Source organism: Elephas maximus (genome assembly GCF_024166365.1).
Source record: "Elephas maximus indicus isolate mEleMax1 chromosome Y unlocalized genomic scaffold, mEleMax1 primary haplotype SUPER_Y_unloc_1, whole genome shotgun sequence".
NCBI lineage: Eukaryota > Metazoa > Chordata > Mammalia > Proboscidea > Elephantidae > Elephas > Elephas maximus.
In genome coordinates, this window is record NW_026060237.1 from 682,152 (window position 1) to 703,458 (window position 21,307).

Genomic DNA, 21,307 nt, shown 5'->3' on the forward strand with positions numbered 1-21,307 from the left:
TCTGATCCTAACCCTCACCCTAAACGGAATCCTAATCCTAACCCTGACCATAACCCTAACCTAACCTTAATCCAGACTTTGAACCTACCATAAGCTCAAACCTAACCCTAACCCCTAACAATAACTCTAACCCTAAACCTAAACCGAACCCTCACCTTTAACCAAAATTTCACCCTATCCAGAACCCTAAACCTAACCTAAATCCATTCAAATCCTAACCCTAACCAAAACTAAAGCTAACCCTAAACCTAACTCTAACCCTAACCCTAACCCTGACCCTAACCTGAACCCAACCCCTAAAACTAACCCGAACCCTAACCCTCACACTTAACATAAACTTCACCCTAACTGAAACCCTAACACGAAACATAATACTAAATATCCCCCAACTCTGACCCTAACCCTAATCCTAACCATAAACCTAACCCTAACCCTAAACTTAACCCGAACCCTGACCCTAACTCTATCTCTAACCCTAATTCTAACCCTAAAACTTACCCTACACAATCAGCTGAAATGGAAACCTAGCACTAACCCTCACACTAACGTCGAAACCTAAACCCTACCCTTAAGCTCACCTTATCTCTAACCTTAAACTAGCCCTAAACCTAACCATGACTTAACCCTAACACTTACCCTAACCCTAAAACTAATCTTAACCTTAAACCTAATCCTAACCTTAACTCTAACCCCTAACGCTAAGGCTAAGCTCAACCCTCACCCTTAACTTAAACTTCACCCTAACCCTAACCCTAAACCGAACCGTAACCCTAAACTAATCCTAATCCTGATCCTAACATTAATCCAAAGACCAAAACCTAACCCTAACACTAACCCTAACCTGATCCTAACCTTAACCCAAACACCTAACTCTAATATTTACCCTAACCCTCGTCTCAACCTTCACCCTAAACCTAAGCCTAACCCTAAAACTAAACCTAACCATAAACTATCCCCTCACTCTAGGCCTACACCTGGCCCTAACCCGAACCCTCACACTTAACATAAACTTCACCCTAACCGAAACCCTAACACGAAACATAATACTAAATATCCCCCAACTCTGACCCTAACCCTAATCCTAACCATAGACCTAACCCTAACCCTAAACTTAAACCTAACCCTGACCCTAACTCTATCTCTAAGCCTAATCCTAACCATAAAACTTACCCTACACACTCAGCTTAAATGGAAACCTAGCCCTAACCCTCACACTAACATCGAAACCTAAACCTACCCTTAACCTAATCTTATCTCTAACCTTAACAGAGCCCTAAACCTAACCAACACTTAACCCTAACACTTACCCTAACCCTAAAAATAATCTTAACCCTAAAACCTATCCTAACCTTAACCCTAACCCTAAACCCTAATGCTAAGACTAAGCTCAACCCTGACCCTTAACTTCAACTTCACCCTAAACCTAACCCTAAACCAAACCCTAACCCTAGAGCTACCCTAATCCTGACCCTAAAATTAACACAAACACCAAAACCTAACCCTAACACTAACTCTAAACCTAAACTTAACCTGATCATAACCTTAAAACAAACGCCTAACTCTAATATTTACACTAACACTAATCTTAACCTTCACCCTAAATCTAACCCTAAACTATCCCCTCACTCAAGCCCTATACCTAAACCTAACCCTAAAACTAACTCTAACCCTGACCCTAACCGTAACACTGTAAAACATCAGCTTGACTGTAAACCTAACACTAACCCTCACACGAACCCTAACCCTTTCCCTAAACCTAACCCTATCTCTAATAATAACCCTAACCCTGACCTAAACGTAACCCTTACCTAACTTTAAACTTAACCCTAACCTGAACCCTATCCTAACCCTAACCCTAACAATAACTCTAAACCTGACCCTAAACCTAACCCTCAACCCTAGCACTAACTCTAACTCTAAACCTAACCCTAACCCTAACCTAGCCCTACCCCTGACCGTAAACCTAGCCTTAACCCTAACCTTACCCCTACCCTAACCCTGACCCAAAACCTAACCCTAACACTAATCTTAATCCTAAATCTAACCTTAACCTTAACCCTAACCCTTACCCTAACCCTCTCTATTAAATGAAAATTCACCCTAACCCTAACTCTAACACTAACCCTAACCATAACACTTACCCTAAACCCTCACCTTAACTGTAAACCTAATGCTAACCCTCACCCTAACCCCTAAGCCTATCCCCAACCCTAAACCTAAAGCTATCCCTAAACTTATCCCTAAGCCTAACCCAAACACGAACAGTAACCCTAATCTAACACTAACCCTAACATTAACCCTAAACTTAACCCTATCCTAACCGTAAACCTAACCTCTAACACTAAGTATAATCCTCACCGTAATCCTAACCCTTATCTTAACCCTCACCCTGAACCGAAATGTCACTCTAACCCTGAACCTAAACCTAACACTAACCCTAAACGAAATTCCCAACCCGAACCCGAACCCTAAACCTAACCTTAACACTAACCTGAACACAAAATCAAACTCTAGCCCTAACCAAAGAATAACCCTCACCCCATCCTAAACTTCATCCAACCCTAACCCTAACTTTAACCCTAAACCTAAACCTAACCCAAACCCTAACCTTAAACCAAACTCTAGTCATAACGCTACTCCACCTCTAACCCTAAAACTAAGCCTTACATTAGCCCTGAACCTAAGTCTAGACCTAATCCTAATCCTAACCGTAGACCTAATCCTAACCCTAACCCTAACTCTAACCTTGATCTTAAATAGAACACTAACTCTAATTCGAAACCTGAACCGAAACCGAAAACTTACGCTACACCTAACCCTAACCCTAAACCTAAACCTAACTCTAACCTTAAACATAACACTTACCCTAAACCCTCACCTTAACCGTAAAACTAACCATAACCCTCAGCCTAACCCCAACCGTATCCTCCAACCCTAACCCTAATGCTCTGCCTAACCCTAACCCTAACACTAACGAGAAACCCTAAGCCGTAACGATAACTCTAACCCGAACCCAAACCCTAACCCCAACCCAAACCCTAACCCCAAACACCAAAGCCTTACCTAAACCCTAACCCCAAACACCAAAGCCTTACCTAAAGCTTAACCCTAACTCTAACACTAACCCTAAACCTGATCATAAACCTAACCCTAACCATAAACCAAAACTAAGCATGACCAGAACCACAGTGACTAACCGAGACACTCACCCAAACCCTCACCCTAAACTAAATCTCTAACCCCTAACACCTTACCATAACCATAATCCGAACCCTACCCAACCCTAAACCTAACCCTCACCCCAACCACAAAGCCTAACACAAACCGTCACCCTAACCCGAACCCTAACACTAAACTTAACCCTAACCTAAAATCTAACCCTCACCCTAAAAGTAAACAGAACCCGTAAACTTAACCCTAACACGAAACACAACCTTAACATTAACCTGAAAACTAAACCAAACCTTAGCCATAACCCTAACCCTAAACCTCACTCTATCTTAAACTTCACCCTATCCCTAAACTAAAGCTCACCCTAACACTAAACCTATCCCTACCCCTAAACCAAACCATAATCTTAACCTTGGCGCACATGTCAACCTAAAACTAACCCTTACAATAACTCTGATCCTAACCCTCACCCTAAACGGAATCCTAATCCTAACCCTGAACATAACCCTAACCTAACCTTAACCCAGACTTTAAACCTACCATAAGCTCAAACCTAACCCTAACCCCTAACAAAAACTCTAACCCTAAACCTAAACCGAACCCTCACCTTTAACCAAAATTTCACCCTATCCAGAACCCTAAACCTAACCTAAATCCATTCAAATCCTAACCCTAACCAAAACTAAAGCTAACCCTAAACCTAACTCTAACCCTAACCCTAACCCTAAACCTAACCCAAACCCTATCCCTGACCCTAACCTGAACCCACCCCTAAAACTAACCCGAACCCTAACCCTCACACTTAACATAAACTTCACCCTAAGCGAAACCCTAACACGAAACGTAATACTAAATATCCCCCAACTCTGACCCTAACCCTAATCCTAACCATAAACCTAACCCTAACCCTAAACTTAACCCGAACCCTGACCCTAACTCTATCTCTAACCCTAATTCTAACCCTAGAACTTACCCTACACACTCAGCTCAAATGGAAACCTAGCACTAACCCTCACACTAACGTCGAAACCTAAACACTACCCTTAAGCTAACCTTACCTCTAACCTTAAACTAGCCCTAAACCTAACCATGACTTAACCCTAACACTTAACCTAACCCTAAAACTAATCTTAACCCTAAAACCTATCCTAACCTTAACCCTAACCCTAAACCCTAATGCTAAGTCTAAGCTCAACCCTGACCCTTAACTTCAACTTCACCCTAACCCTAACCCTAAACCAAACCCTAACCCTAAAGCTACCCTAATCCTGACCCTAACATTAACACAAACACCAAAACCTAACCCTAACTCTAACTCGAAACCTAAACTTAACCTGATCATAACCTTAACACAAACGCCTAACTCTAATATTTACACTAACACTAATCTTAACCTTCACCCTAAATCTAACCCTAAACTATCGCCTCACTCAAGCCCTACACCTAAACCTAACCCTAAACCTAACTCTAACCCTGACCCTAACCGTAACACTGTAAAACATCAGCTTAACTGTAAACCTAACACTAACCCTCACACGAACCCTAACCCTTTCTCTAAACCTAACCCTATCTCTAATAATAACCCTAACCCTGACCTAAACGTAACCCTTACCTAACTTTAAACTTAACCCTAACCTTAACTCTACCCTAACCCTAACAATAACTCTAAACCTAACCCTAAACCTAACCCTAACCCCTAGCACTAACTCTAACTCTAAAGCTAACCCTAACCCTAACCTAGCCCTACCCCTGACCGTAAACCTAGCCTTAACCCTAACCTTACCCCTACCCTAACCCGGACCCTAAACCTAACCCTAACACTAATCTTAATCCTAAATCTAACCTAAACCTTAACCCTAACCCTTACCCTAACCCTCACTATTAACTGAAAATTCACCCTAACCCTAACTCTAACACTAACCCTAACCATAGCACTTACCCTAAACCCTCACCTTAACTGTAAACCTAATGCTAACTCTCACCCTAACCCCTAAACCTATCCCCAACCCTAAACCTAAAGCTATCCCTAAACTTATCCCTAAGCCTAACCCAAACACGAACAGTAACCCTAATCTAACACTACCCCTAACATGAACCCTAAAATTAACCCTATCCTAACCGTAAACCTAACCCCTAACACTAAGTATAACCCTCACCGTAATCCTAACCCTTATCTTAACTCTCACCCTGAACCGAAATGTCACTCTAACCCTGAATCTAAACCTAACACTAACCCTAAACGAAATTCCGAACCCGAACCCGAACCCTAAGCCTAACATTAACACTAACCTGAACACAAAATCAAACTCTAGCCCTAACCATAAGAATAACCCTCACCCCATCCTAAACTTCATCCAACCCTAACCCTAACTTTAACCCTAAACCGAAACCTAACCCAAACCCTAACCTTAAACCAAACTCTAGTCATAATGCTACTCCACCTCTAACCCTAAAACTAAGCCTTACATTAGCCCTGAACCTAAGTCTAGACCTAATCCTAACCCTAACCCTAAGTCTAACCTTGATCTTAAATAGAACACTAACTCTAATTCAAAACCTGAACCTAAACCGAAAACTTACGCTACACCTAACCCTAACCATAACTCAAACCTTAAACATAACACTTACCCTAAACCCTCACCTTAACCATAAAACTAACCATAACCGTCACCCTAACCCCTAACCGTATCCTCCAACCCTAACCCTAATGCTCTGTCTAACCCTAACACTAACACTAACGAGAAACCCTAAGCCGTAACGATAACTCTAACCCGAACCCAAACCCTAACCCCAACCCAAACCCTAACCCCAAACACCAAAGCCTTACCTAAACCCTAACCCCAAACACCAAAGCCTTACCTAAAGCTTAACCCTAACTCTAACACTAACCCTAAACCTGATCATAAACCTAACCCTAACCATAAACCAAAACTAAGCATGACCAGAACCACAGTGACTAACCGAGACACTCACCCAAACCCTCACCCTAAACTAAATCTCTAACCCCTAACACCTTACCATAACCATAATCCGAACCCTACCCAACCCTAACCCTAAACCTAACCCTCACCCCAACCACAAAGCCTAACACAAACCGTCACCCTAACCCGAACCCTAACACTAAACTTAACCCTAACCTAAAATCTAACCCTCACCCTAAAAGTAAACAGAACCCGTAAACTTAACCCTAACACGAAACACAACCTTAACATTAACCTGAAAACTAAACCAAACCTTAGCCATAACCCTAACCCTAAACCTCACTCTATCTTAAACTTCACCCTATCCCTAAACTAAAGCTCACCCTAACACTAAACCTATCCCTACCCCTAAACCAAACCATAACCTTAACCTTGGCGCACATGTCAACCTAAAACTAACCCTTACAATAACTCTGATCCTAACCCTCACCCTAAACGGAATCCTAATCCTAACCCTGACCATAACCCTAACCTAACCTTAATCCAGACTTTGAACCTACCATAAGCTCAAACCTAACCCTAACCCCTAACAATAACTCTAACCCTAAACCTAAACCGAACCCTCACCTTTAACCAAAATTTCACCCTATCCAGAACCCTAAACCTAACCTAAATCCATTCAAATCCTAACCCTAACCAAAACTAAAGCTAACCCTAAACCTAACTCTAACCCTAACCCTAACCCTGACCCTAACCTGAACCCAACCCCTAAAACTAACCCGAACCCTAACCCTCACACTTAACATAAACTTCACCCTAACTGAAACCCTAACACGAAACATAATACTAAATATCCCCCAACTCTGACCCTAACCCTAATCCTAACCATAAACCTAACCCTAACCCTAAACTTAACCCGAACCCTGACCCTAACTCTATCTCTAACCCTAATTCTAACCCTAAAACTTACCCTACACAATCAGCTGAAATGGAAACCTAGCACTAACCCTCACACTAACGTCGAAACCTAAACCCTACCCTTAAGCTCACCTTATCTCTAACCTTAAACTAGCCCTAAACCTAACCATGACTTAACCCTAACACTTACCCTAACCCTAAAACTAATCTTAACCTTAAACCTAATCCTAACCTTAACTCTAACCCCTAACGCTAAGGCTAAGCTCAACCCTCACCCTTAACTTAAACTTCACCCTAACCCTAACCCTAAACCGAACCGTAACCCTAAACTAATCCTAATCCTGATCCTAACATTAATCCAAAGACCAAAACCTAACCCTAACACTAACCCTAACCTGATCCTAACCTTAACCCAAACACCTAACTCTAATATTTACCCTAACCCTCGTCTCAACCTTCACCCTAAACCTAAGCCTAACCCTAAAACTAAACCTAACCATAAACTATCCCCTCACTCTAGGCCTACACCTGGCCCTAACCCGAACCCTCACACTTAACATAAACTTCACCCTAACCGAAACCCTAACACGAAACATAATACTAAATATCCCCCAACTCTGACCCTAACCCTAATCCTAACCATAGACCTAACCCTAACCCTAAACTTAAACCTAACCCTGACCCTAACTCTATCTCTAAGCCTAATCCTAACCATAAAACTTACCCTACACACTCAGCTTAAATGGAAACCTAGCCCTAACCCTCACACTAACATCGAAACCTAAACCTACCCTTAACCTAATCTTATCTCTAACCTTAACAGAGCCCTAAACCTAACCAACACTTAACCCTAACACTTACCCTAACCCTAAAAATAATCTTAACCCTAAAACCTATCCTAACCTTAACCCTAACCCTAAACCCTAATGCTAAGACTAAGCTCAACCCTGACCCTTAACTTCAACTTCACCCTAAACCTAACCCTAAACCAAACCCTAACCCTAGAGCTACCCTAATCCTGACCCTAAAATTAACACAAACACCAAAACCTAACCCTAACACTAACTCTAAACCTAAACTTAACCTGATCATAACCTTAAAACAAACGCCTAACTCTAATATTTACACTAACACTAATCTTAACCTTCACCCTAAATCTAACCCTAAACTATCCCCTCACTCAAGCCCTATACCTAAACCTAACCCTAAAACTAACTCTAACCCTGACCCTAACCGTAACACTGTAAAACATCAGCTTGACTGTAAACCTAACACTAACCCTCACACGAACCCTAACCCTTTCCCTAAACCTAACCCTATCTCTAATAATAACCCTAACCCTGACCTAAACGTAACCCTTACCTAACTTTAAACTTAACCCTAACCTGAACCCTATCCTAACCCTAACCCTAACAATAACTCTAAACCTGACCCTAAACCTAACCCTCAACCCTAGCACTAACTCTAACTCTAAACCTAACCCTAACCCTAACCTAGCCCTACCCCTGACCGTAAACCTAGCCTTAACCCTAACCTTACCCCTACCCTAACCCTGACCCAAAACCTAACCCTAACACTAATCTTAATCCTAAATCTAACCTTAACCTTAACCCTAACCCTTACCCTAACCCTCTCTATTAAATGAAAATTCACCCTAACCCTAACTCTAACACTAACCCTAACCATAACACTTACCCTAAACCCTCACCTTAACTGTAAACCTAATGCTAACCCTCACCCTAACCCCTAAGCCTATCCCCAACCCTAAACCTAAAGCTATCCCTAAACTTATCCCTAAGCCTAACCCAAACACGAACAGTAACCCTAATCTAACACTAACCCTAACATTAACCCTAAACTTAACCCTATCCTAACCGTAAACCTAACCTCTAACACTAAGTATAATCCTCACCGTAATCCTAACCCTTATCTTAACCCTCACCCTGAACCGAAATGTCACTCTAACCCTGAACCTAAACCTAACACTAACCCTAAACGAAATTCCCAACCCGAACCCGAACCCTAAACCTAACCTTAACACTAACCTGAACACAAAATCAAACTCTAGCCCTAACCAAAGAATAACCCTCACCCCATCCTAAACTTCATCCAACCCTAACCCTAACTTTAACCCTAAACCTAAACCTAACCCAAACCCTAACCTTAAACCAAACTCTAGTCATAACGCTACTCCACCTCTAACCCTAAAACTAAGCCTTACATTAGCCCTGAACCTAAGTCTAGACCTAATCCTAATCCTAACCGTAGACCTAATCCTAACCCTAACCCTAACTCTAACCTTGATCTTAAATAGAACACTAACTCTAATTCGAAACCTGAACCGAAACCGAAAACTTACGCTACACCTAACCCTAACCCTAAACCTAAACCTAACTCTAACCTTAAACATAACACTTACCCTAAACCCTCACCTTAACCGTAAAACTAACCATAACCCTCAGCCTAACCCCAACCGTATCCTCCAACCCTAACCCTAATGCTCTGCCTAACCCTAACCCTAACACTAACGAGAAGCCCTAAGCCGTAACGATAACTCTAACCCAAACCCAAACCCTAACCCCAAACACCAAAGCCTTACCTAAACCTTAACCCTAACTCTAACCCTAAACCTGATCATAAACCTAACCCTAACCATAAACCAAAACTAAGCATGACCAGAACCACAGTGACTAACCGAGACCCTCACCCAAACCCTCACCCTAAACTAAAACTCTAACCCCTAACACCTTACCATAACCATAATCCGAACCCTACCCAACCCTAACCCTAAACCTAACACTCACCACAACCACAAAGCCTTACACAAACCGTCACCCTAACCCGAACCCTAACACTAAACTGAACCCTAACCTAAAATCTAACCCTCACCCTAAAAGTAAACGGAACCCGTAAACTTAACCCTAACACGAAACACAACCTTAACATTAACCTGAAAACTAAACCAAACCTTAGCCATAACCCTAACCCTAAAACTCACTCTATCTTAAACTTCACCCTATCCCTAAACTAAAGCTCACCCTAACACTAAACGTATCCCTACCCCAAACCAAACCATAACCTTAACCTTGGCGCACATGTCAACCTAAAACTAACCCTTACAATAACTCTGATCCTAACCCTTACCCTAAACGGAATCCTAATCCTAACCCTGACCATAACCCTAACCTAACCTTAACCCCGACTTTAACCCTACCATAAACTCAAACCTAACCCTAACCCCTAACAATAACTCTAACCCTAAACCTAAACCGAACCCTCACCTTTAACCAAAATTTCACCCTATCCAGAACCCTAAACCTAACCTAAATTCATTCAAATCCTAACCCTAACCAAAACTAAAGCTAACCCTAAACCTAACTCTAACCCTAACCCTAACCCTGACCCTAACCTGAACCCAACCCCTAAAACTAACCCGAACCCTAACCCTCACACTTAACATAAACTTCACCCTAACTGAAACCCTAACACGAAACATAATACTAAATATCCCCCAACTCTGACCCTAACCCTAATCCTAACCATAAACCTAACCCTAACCCTAAACTTAACCCGAACCCTGACCCTAACTCTATCTCTAACCCTAATTCTAACCCTAAAACTTACCCTACACAATCAGCTGAAATGGAAACCTAGCCCTAACCCTCACACTAACGTCGAAACCTAAACCCTACCCTTAAGCTCACCTTATCTCTAACCTTAAACTAGCCCTAAACCTAACCATGACTTAACCCTAACACTTACCCTAACCCTAAAACTAATCTTAACCTTAAACCTAATCCTAACCTTAACTCTAACCCCTAACGCTAAGGCTAAGCTCAACCCTCACCCTTAACTTAAACTTCACCCTAACCCTAACCCTAAACCGAACCGTAACCCTAAACTAATCCTAATCCTGATCCTAACATTAATCCAAAGACCAAAACCTAACCCTAACACTAACCCTAACCTGATCCTAACCTTAACCCAAACACCTAACTCTAATATTTACCCTAACCCTCGTCTCAACCTTCACCCTAAACCTAAGCCTAACCCTAAAACTAAACCTAACCATAAACTATCCCCTCACTCTAGGCCTACACCTGGCCCTAACCCGAACCCTCACACTTAACATAAACTTCACCCTAACCGAAACCCTAACACGAAACATAATACTAAATATCCCCCAACTCTGACCCTAACCCTAATCCTAACCATAGACCTAACCCTAACCCTAAACTTAAACCTAACCCTGACCCTAACTCTATCTCTAAGCCTAATCCTAACCATAAAACTTACCCTACACACTCAGCTTAAATGGAAACCTAGCCCTAACCCTCACACTAACATCGAAACCTAAACCTACCCTTAACCTAATCTTATCTCTAACCTTAACAGAGCCCTAAACCTAACCAACACTTAACCCTAACACTTACCCTAACCCTAAAAATAATCTTAACCCTAAAACCTATCCTAACCTTAACCCTAACCCTAAACCCTAATGCTAAGACTAAGCTCAACCCTGACCCTTAACTTCAACTTCACCCTAAACCTAACCCTAAACCAAACCCTAACCCTAGAGCTACCCTAATCCTGACCCTAAAATTAACACAAACACCAAAACCTAACCCTAACACTAACTCTAAACCTAAACTTAACCTGATCATAACCTTAAAACAAACGCCTAACTCTAATATTTACACTAACACTAATCTTAACCTTCACCCTAAATCTAACCCTAAACTATCCCCTCACTCAAGCCCTATACCTAAACCTAACCCTAAAACTAACTCTAACCCTGACCCTAACCGTAACACTGTAAAACATCAGCTTGACTGTAAACCTAACACTAACCCTCACACGAACCCTAACCCTTTCCCTAAACCTAACCCTATCTCTAATAATAACCCTAACCCTGACCTAAACGTAACCCTTACCTAACTTTAAACTTAACCCTAACCTGAACCCTATCCTAACCCTAACCCTAACAATAACTCTAAACCTGACCCTAAACCTAACCCTCAACCCTAGCACTAACTCTAACTCTAAACCTAACCCTAACCCTAACCTAGCCCTACCCCTGACCGTAAACCTAGCCTTAACCCTAACCTTACCCCTACCCTAACCCTGACCCAAAACCTAACCCTAACACTAATCTTAATCCTAAATCTAACCTTAACCTTAACCCTAACCCTTACCCTAACCCTCTCTATTAAATGAAAATTCACCCTAACCCTAACTCTAACACTAACCCTAACCATAACACTTACCCTAAACCCTCACCTTAACTGTAAACCTAATGCTAACCCTCACCCTAACCCCTAAGCCTATCCCCAACCCTAAACCTAAAGCTATCCCTAAACTTATCCCTAAGCCTAACCCAAACACGAACAGTAACCCTAATCTAACACTAACCCTAACATTAACCCTAAACTTAACCCTATCCTAACCGTAAACCTAACCTCTAACACTAAGTATAATCCTCACCGTAATCCTAACCCTTATCTTAACCCTCACCCTGAACCGAAATGTCACTCTAACCCTGAACCTAAACCTAACACTAACCCTAAACGAAATTCCCAACCCGAACCCGAACCCTAAACCTAACCTTAACACTAACCTGAACACAAAATCAAACTCTAGCCCTAACCAAAGAATAACCCTCACCCCATCCTAAACTTCATCCAACCCTAACCCTAACTTTAACCCTAAACCTAAACCTAACCCAAACCCTAACCTTAAACCAAACTCTAGTCATAACGCTACTCCACCTCTAACCCTAAAACTAAGCCTTACATTAGCCCTGAACCTAAGTCTAGACCTAATCCTAATCCTAACCGTAGACCTAATCCTAACCCTAACCCTAACTCTAACCTTGATCTTAAATAGAACACTAACTCTAATTCGAAACCTGAACCGAAACCGAAAACTTACGCTACACCTAACCCTAACCCTAAACCTAAACCTAACTCTAACCTTAAACATAACACTTACCCTAAACCCTCACCTTAACCGTAAAACTAACCATAACCCTCAGCCTAACCCCAACCGTATCCTCCAACCCTAACCCTAATGCTCTGCCTAACCCTAACCCTAACACTAACGAGAAGCCCTAAGCCGTAACGATAACTCTAACCCAAACCCAAACCCTAACCCCAAACACCAAAGCCTTACCTAAACCTTAACCCTAACTCTAACCCTAAACCTGATCATAAACCTAACCCTAACCATAAACCAAAACTAAGCATGACCAGAACCACAGTGACTAACCGAGACCCTCACCCAAACCCTCACCCTAAACTAAAACTCTAACCCCTAACACCTTACCATAACCATAATCCGAACCCTACCCAACCCTAACCCTAAACCTAACACTCACCACAACCACAAAGCCTTACACAAACCGTCACCCTAACCCGAACCCTAACACTAAACTGAACCCTAACCTAAAATCTAACCCTCACCCTAAAAGTAAACGGAACCCGTAAACTTAACCCTAACACGAAACACAACCTTAACATTAACCTGAAAACTAAACCAAACCTTAGCCATAACCCTAACCCTAAAACTCACTCTATCTTAAACTTCACCCTATCCCTAAACTAAAGCTCACCCTAACACTAAACGTATCCCTACCCCAAACCAAACCATAACCTTAACCTTGGCGCACATGTCAACCTAAAACTAACCCTTACAATAACTCTGATCCTAACCCTTACCCTAAACGGAATCCTAATCCTAACCCTGACCATAACCCTAACCTAACCTTAACCCCGACTTTAACCCTACCATAAACTCAAACCTAACCCTAACCCCTAACAATAACTCTAACCCTAAACCTAAACCGAACCCTCACCTTTAACCAAAATTTCACCCTATCCAGAACCCTAAACCTAACCTAAATTCATTCAAATCCTAACCCTAACCAAAACTAAAGCTAACCCTAAACCTAACTCTAACCCTAACCCTAACCCTGACCCTAACCTGAACCCAACCCCTAAAACTAACCCGAACCCTAACCCTCACACTTAACATAAACTTCACCCTAACTGAAACCCTAACACGAAACATAATACTAAATATCCCCCAACTCTGACCCTAACCCTAATCCTAACCATAAACCTAACCCTAACCCTAAACTTAACCCGAACCCTGTCCCTAACTCTATCTCTAACCCTAATTCTAACCCTAAAACTTACCCTACACAATCAGCTGAAATGGAAACCTAGCACTAACCCTCACACTAACGTCGAAACCTAAACCCTACCCTTAAGCTCACCTTATCTCTAACCTTAAACTAGCCCTAAACCTAACCATGACTTAACCCTAACACTTACCCTAACCCTAAAACTAATCTTAACCTTAAACCTAATCCTAACCTTAACTCTAACCCCTAACGCTAAGGCTAAGCTCAACCCTCACCCTTAACTTAAACTTCACCCTAACCCTAACCCTAAACCGAACCGTAACCCTAAACTAATCCTAATCCTGATCCTAACATTAATCCAAAGACCAAAACCTAACCCTAACACTAACCCTAACCTGATCCTAACCTTAACCCAAACACCTAACTCTAATATTTACCCTAACCCTCGTCTCAACCTTCACCCTAAACCTAAGCCTAACCCTAAAACTAAACCTAACCATAAACTATCCCCTCACTCTAGGCCTACACCTGGCCCTAACCCGAACCCTCACACTTAACATAAACTTCACCCTAACCGAAACCCTAACACGAAACATAATACTAAATATCCCCCAACTCTGACCCTAACCCTAATCCTAACCATAGACCTAACCCTAACCCTAAACTTAAACCTAACCCTGACCCTAACTCTATCTCTAAGCCTAATCCTAACCATAAAACTTACCCTACACACTCAGCTTAAATGGAAACCTAGCCCTAACCCTCACACTAACATCGAAACCTAAACCTACCCTTAACCTAATCTTATCTCTAACCTTAACAGAGCCCTAAACCTAACCAACACTTAACCCTAACACTTACCCTAACCCTAAAAATAATCTTAACCCTAAAACCTATCCTAACCTTAACCCTAACCCTAAACCCTAATGCTAAGACTAAGCTCAACCCTGACCCTTAACTTCAACTTCACCCTAAACCTAACCCTAAACCAAACCCTAACCCTAGAGCTACCCTAATCCTGACCCTAAAATTAACACAAACACCAAAACCTAACCCTAACACTAACTCTAAACCTAAACTTAACCTGATCATAACCTTAAAACAAACGCCTAACTCTAATATTTACACTAACACTAATCTTAACCTTCACCCTAAATCTAACCCTAAACTATCCCCTCACTCAAGCCCTATACCTAAACCTAACCCTAAAACTAACTCTAACCCTGACCCTAACCGTAACACTGTAAAACATCAGCTTGACTGTAAACCTAACACTAACCCTCACACGAACCCTAACCCTTTCCCTAAACCTAACCCTATCTCTAATAATAACCCTAACCCTGACCTAAACGTAACCCTTACCTAACTTTAAACTTAACCCTAACCTGAACCCTATCCTAACCCTAACCCTAACAATAACTCTAAACCTGACCCTAAACCTAACCCTCAACCCTAGCACTAACTCTAACTCTAAACCTAACCCTAACCCTAACCTAGCCCTACCCCTGACCGTAAACCTAGCCTTAACCCTAACCTTACCCCTACCCTAACCCTGACCCAAAACCTAACCCTAACACTAATCTTAATCCTAAATCTAACCTTAACCTTAACCCTAACCCTTACCCTAACCCTCTCTATTAAATGAAAATTCACCCTAACCCTAACTCTAACACTAACCCTAACCATAACACTTACCCTAAACCCTCACCTTAACTGTAAACCTAATGCTAACCCTCACCCTAACCCCTAAGCCTATCCCCAACCCTAAACCTAAAGCTATCCCTAAACTTATCCCTAAGCCTAACCCAAACACGAACAGTAACCCTAATCTAACACTAACCCTAACATTAACCCTAAACTTAACCCTATCCTAACCGTAAACCTAACCTCTAACACTAAGTATAATCCTCACCGTAATCCTAACCCTTATCTTAACCCTCACCCTGAACCGAAATGTCACTCTAACCCTGAACCTAAACCTAACACTAACCCTAAACGAAATTCCCAACCCGAACCCGAACCCTAAACCTAACCTTAACACTAACCTGAACACAAAATCAAACTCTAGCCCTAACCAAAGAATAACCCTCACCCCATCCTAAACTTCATCCAACCCTAACCCTAACTTTAACCCTAAACCGAAACCTAACCCAAACCCTAACCTTAAACCAAACTCTAGTCATAACGCTACTCCACCTCTAACCCTAAAACTAAGCCTTACATTAGCCCTGAACCTAAGTCTAGACCTAATCCTAATCCTAACCGTAGACCTAATCCTAACCCTAACCCTAACTCTAACCTTGATCTTAAATAGAACACTAACTCTAATTCGAAACCTGAACCGAAACCGAAAACTTACGCTACACCTAACCCTAACCCTAAACCTAAACCTAACTCTAACCTTAAACATAACACTTACCCTAAACCCTCACCTTAACCGTAAAACTAACCATAACCCTCAGCCTAACCCCAACCGTATCCTCCAACCCTAACCCTAATGCTCTGCCTAACCCTAACCCTAACACTAACGAGAAGCCCTAAGCCGTAACGATAACTCTAACCCAAACCCAAACCCTAACCCCAAACACCAAAGCCTTACCTAAACCTTAACCCTAACTCTAACCCTAAACCTGATCATAAACCTAACCCTAACCATAAACCAAAACTAAGCATGACCAGAACCACAGTGACTAACCGAGACCCTCACCCAAACCCTCACCCTAAACTAAAACTCTAACCCCTAACACCTTACCATAACCATAATCCGAACCCTACCCAACCCTAACCCTAAACCTAACACTCACCACAACCACAAAGCCTTACACAAACCGTCACCCTAACCCGAACCCTAACACTAAACTGAACCCTAACCTAAAATCTAACCCTCACCCTAAAAGTAAACGGAACCCGTAAACTTAACCCTAACACGAAACACAACCTTAACATTAACCTGAAAACTAAACCAAACCTTAGCCATAACCCTAACCCTAAACCTCACTCTATCTTAAACTTCACCCTATCCCTAAACTAAAGCTCACCCTAACACTAAACGTATCCCTACCCCAAACCAAACCATAACCTTAACCTTGGCGCACATGTCAACCTAAAACTAACCCTTACAATAACTCTGATCCTAACCCTTACCCTAAACGGAATCCTAATCCTAACCCTGACCATAACCCTAACCTAACCTTAACCCCGACTTTAACCCTACCATAAACTCAAACCTAACCCTAACCCCTAACAATAACTCTAACCCTAAACCTAAACCGAACCCTCACCTTTAACCAAAATTTCACCCTATCCAGAACCCTAAACCTAACCTAAATTCATTCAAATCCTAACCCTAACCAAAACTAAAGCTAACCCTAAACCTAACTCTAACCCTAACCCTAACCCTGACCCTAACCTGAACCCAACCCCTAAAACTAACCCGAACCCTAACCCTCACACTTAACATAGACTTCACCCTAACTGAAACCCTAACACGAAACATAATACTAAATATCCCCCAACTCTGACCCTAACCCTAATCCTAACCATAAACCTAACCCTAACCCTAAACTTAACCCGAACCCTGACCCTAACTCTATCTCTAACCCTAATTCTAACCCTAAAACTTACCCTACACAATCAGCTGAAATGGAAACCTAGCACTAACCCTCACACTAACGTCGAAACCTAAACCTTACCCTTAAGCTCACCTTATCTCTAACCTTAAACTAGCCCTAAACCTAACCATGACTTAACCCTAACACTTACCCTAACCCTAAAACTAATCTTAACCCTAAACCTAATCCTAACCTTAACTCTAACCCCTAACGCTAAGGCTAAGCTCAACCCTCACCCTTAACTTAAACTTCACCCTAACCCTAACCCTAAACCGAACCGTAACCCTAAACTAATCCTAATCCTGATCCTAACATTAATCCAAAGACCAAAACCTAACCCTAACACTAACCCTAACCTGATCCTAACCTTAACCCAAACACCTAACTCTAATATTTACCCTAACCCTCGTCTCAACCTTCACCCTAAACCTAAGCCTAACCCTAAAACTAAACCTAACCATAAACTATCCCCTCACGCTAGGCCTACACCTGGCCCTAACCCGAACCCTCACACTTAACATAAACTTCACCCTAACCGAAACCCTAACACGAAACATAATACTAAATATCCCCCAACTCTGACCCTAACCCTAATCCTAACCATAGACCTAACCCTAACCCTAAACTTAAACCTAACCCTGACCCTAACTCTATCTCTAAGCCTAATCCTAACCATAAAACTTACCCTACACACTCAGCTTAAATGGAAACCTAGCCCTAACCCTCACACTAACATCGAAACCTAAACCTACCCTTAACCTAATCTTATCTCTAACCTTAACAGAGCCCTAAACCTAACCAACACTTAACCCTAACACTTACCCTAACCCTAAAAATAATCTTAACCCTAAAACCTATCCTAACCTTAACCCTAACCCTAAACCCTAATGCTAAGACTAAGCTCAACCCTGACCCTTAACTTCAACTTCACCCTAAACCTAACCCTAAACCAAACCCTAACCCTAGAGCTACCCTAATCCTGACCCTAAAATTAACACAAACACCAAAACCTAACCCTAACACTAACTCTAAACCTAAACTTAACCTGATCATAACCTTAAAACAAACGCCTAACTCTAATATTTACACTAACACTAATCTTAACCTTCACCCTAAATCTAACCCTAAACTATCCCCTCACTCAAGCCCTATACCTAAACCTAACCCTAAAACTAACTCTAACCCTGACCCTAACCGTAACACTGTAAAACATCAGCTTGACTGTAAACCTAACACTAACCCTCACACGAACCCTAACCCTTTCCCTAAACCTAACCCTATCTCTAATAATAACCCTAACCCTGACCTAAACGTAACCCTTACCTAACTTTAAACTTAACCCTAACCTGAACCCTATCCTAACCCTAACCCTAACAATAACTCTAAACCTGACCCTAAACCTAACCCTCAACCCTAGCACTAACTCTAACTCTAAACCTAACCCTAACCCTAACCTAGCCCTACCCCTGACCGTAAACCTAGCCTTAACCCTAACCTTACCCCTACCCTAACCCTGACCCAAAACCTAACCCTAACACTAATCTTAATCCTAAATCTAACCTTAACCTTAACCCTAACCCTTACCCTAACCCTCTCTATTAAATGAAAATTCACCCTAACCCTAACTCTAACACTAACCCTAACCATAACACTTACCCTAAACCCTCACCTTAACTGTAAACCTAATGCTAACCCTCACCCTAACCCCTAAGCCTATCCCCAACCCTAAACCTAAAGCTATCCCTAAACTTATCCCTAAGCCTAACCCAAACACGAACAGTAACCCTAATCTAACACTAACCCTAACATTAACCCTAAACTTAACCCTATCCTAACCGTAAACCTAACCTCTAACACTAAGTATAATCCTCACCGTAATCCTAACCCTTATCTTAACCCTCACCCTGAACCGAAATGTCACTCTAACCCTGAACCTAAACCTAACACTAACCCTAAACGAAATTCCCAACCCGAACCCGAACCCTAAACCTAACCTTAACACTAACCTGAACACAAAATCAAACTCTAGCCCTAACCAAAGAATAACCCTCACCCCATCCTAAACTTCATCCAACCCTAACCCTCACTTTAACCCTAAACCTAAACCTAACCCAAACCCTAACCTTAAACCAAACTCTAGTCATAACGCTACTCCACCTCTAACCCTAAAACTAAGCCTTACATTAGCCCTGAACCTAAGACTAGACCTAATCCTAATCCTAACCGTAGACCTAATCCTAACCCTAACCCTAACTCTAACCTTGATCTTAAATAGAACACTAACTCTAATTCGAAACCTGAACCGAAACCGAAAACTGACGCTACACCTAACCCTAACCCTAAACCTAACCCTAACTCTAACCTTAAACATAACACTTACCCTAAACCCTCACCTTAACCGTAAAACTAACCATAACCCTCAGCCTAACCCCTAACCGTATCCTCCAACCCTAACCCTAATGCTCTGCCTAACCCTAACCCTAACACTAACGAGAAGCCCTAAGCCGTAACGATAACTCTAACCCAAACCCAAACCCTAACCCCAAACACCAAAGCCTTACCTAAAGCTTAACCCTAACTCTAACACTAACCCTAAACCTGATCATAAACCTAACCCTAACCATAAACCAAAACTAAGCATGACCAGAACCACAGTGACTAACCGAGACACTCACCCAAACCCTCACCCTAAACTAAATCTCTAACCCCTAACACCTTACCATAACCATAATCCGAACCCTACCCAACCCTAACCCTAAACCTAACCCTCACCCCAACCACAAAGCCTAACACAAACCGTCACCCTAACCCGAACCCTAACACTAAACTTAACCCTAACCTAAAATCTAACCCTCACCCTAAAAGTAAACAGAACCCGTAAACTTAACCCTAACACGAAACACAACCTTAACATTAACCTGAAAACTAAACCAAACCTTAGCCATAACCCTAACCCTAAACCTCACTCTATCTTAAACTTCACCCTATCCCTAAACTAAAGCTCACCCTAACACTAAACCTATCCCTACCCCTAAACCAAACCATAACCTTAACCTTGGCGCACATGTCAACCTAAAACTAACCCTTACAATAACTCTGATCCTAACCCTCACCCTAAACGGAATCCTAATCCTAACCCTGACCATAACCCTAACCTAACCTTAATCCAGACTTTGAACCTACCATAAGCTCAAACCTAACCCTAACCCCTAACAATAACTCTAACCCTAAACCTAAACCGAACCCTCACCTTTAACCAAAATTTCACCCTATCCAGAACCCTAAACCTAACCTAAATCCATTCAAATCCTAACCCTAACCAAAACTAAAGCTAACCCTAAACCTAACTCTAACCCTAACCCTAACCCTAAACCTAACCCAAACCCTATCCCTGACCCTAACCTGAACCCACCCCTAAAGCTAACCCGAACCCTAACCCTCACACTTAACATAAACTTCACCCTAACCGAAACCCTAACACGAAACATAATACTAAATATCCCCCAACTCTGACCCTAACCCTAATCCTAACCATAAACCTA